The sequence below is a fragment of the Pteropus vampyrus genome, unplaced genomic scaffold (genome assembly GCF_000151845.1).
Source record: "Pteropus vampyrus isolate Shadow unplaced genomic scaffold, Pvam_2.0 Scaffold179, whole genome shotgun sequence".
Lineage (NCBI taxonomy): Eukaryota > Metazoa > Chordata > Mammalia > Chiroptera > Pteropodidae > Pteropus > Pteropus vampyrus.
In genome coordinates this window covers 2,209,548-2,211,245 of record NW_011888960.1, presented here as the reverse complement: position 1 = coordinate 2,211,245, position 1,698 = coordinate 2,209,548, and positions in this window count along the sequence as shown.

The window sequence follows — 1,698 nt, the reverse complement described above, 5'->3', positions numbered from 1 at the left end:
GGCAGGTGTGGCTCTCAGACAGCCTGACCCAGCCCGCTTGATGCTGGGCATGGAGGGTCTCCTTGAAGTCCTGACCCACACAAAGCATGGAACTAGAGGACAGTGTGCTGGGCTCACTCCACCCCAGTCCCCGGACAAGCTGCTTTCGAGGTCTCACAGTAGGAACCGAGCAGCCCCCCCAGCCATGAACACCTGCTGACCATACCAATCCTAGGGTCTAAAGAAAAAACGGGGTGCCGACTGAATGAGGTGGGGTGAAGAGCCAACATCATCATCTGCTTCTTGCACCATCACGGCCCGAACAAGAGAAAACCATTGTTCCACGGACCACAGACCAATCACACCCATTTCAAAGACCGAGGGCTCCCACAGGGCTAACAGGAAGGAGTTGTTTAGGGGAGGTGGATGGAGAATAAGAAACAGGGAGGATTTTGCTTTCTGTTTTACACTCATACCCATCATTTGAAGGCTTCGTAAGGAGATGCATGCATTGCACTGATAATGTTTAAAATTAAGGCTAACGTTATGCATGTATATGAGCTAAGCATGTGACAAAGGCAGAAACCACAAAGGAAAAGACTGATAGGCTTAACCGCGTCAAATTGGGGAAAAAAGAAATGACCCAAAACTATATTAGGAGGGCAAAATATTTACAATATTAATGATAGTAATTATTTACTATCTTAACATAGAAAAAGCACTTAGGGAAAAGCCGCACTCCAATAGAAAAATGAGCAAAAGACATAAGTAAGCAATTCATGAAAGAAGAAACACCAATGGCCGATAAACATAAAATATTCATCCCCCCTAACAAATGAGGACACACAACAAGAAGTCAGATCATATCATGTCTATCAGACTAGCAAATATGTTTCAAAGTTTTTTTATAATTCTGGTTGATATGAGGACAGACAGGTAAACACCCTCATGCACTGTTTATCGAAGGGTTAATTGGTTCAACCTTTTTGGACGGCAATATTGCAAAACCTATTAATAACTTTTAAAATATGCATAAACTTCAACACCACGATTCCACGTCTAAGCATTTACCCATAAGGAAAATCATCATGGCTAAAGAAACACGTATTTGGATGTCCAGTGAAGCACTGTTTATAAAAATGAAAAGTTGGAAATAGCCTCACTGTCCAAACAATGAAGGACTGGTTTAATATATCATGGCATTATACACAGCGAATCTCCATGAGGCTATTAAATGACGCTAGAGAAAAAATATGAAACAACATGGAAATGTTTATGATATATTAAGTGAGAAACGTTGGTTACAAATGGTTTGCACAATATGAAACCACTTTTATAAATAAATATAGACACACATCCACGTCGAATTTTTGAACATCTGATTACAGGCTATTTTAATTTTCTCCTTTATGTTTTTCTGCATGTTTTGTCATTAAAGATCTGTTTTTTAATTTAAAAAAAATATACCCAGTGCTGAAACGTATTCAAGAACCATTTTCAAGTAATCGATCAGTAAACAAATATCTTTAAATCAACAAGTTAAGAACCAAAGACATATCCAATGAGATAAAGTGGTATCAATTGTTCCAAGCAACCCCTATTATTAATCTTCTATGCCTTTTTTCATAAGCCCATTGCATCTGAGTCCATTCAGATGAGGTCACTGCATTGCAAAACCTGCTGGGCTGGAACGCTCTCAAATCATAACCTTGTCTTAGG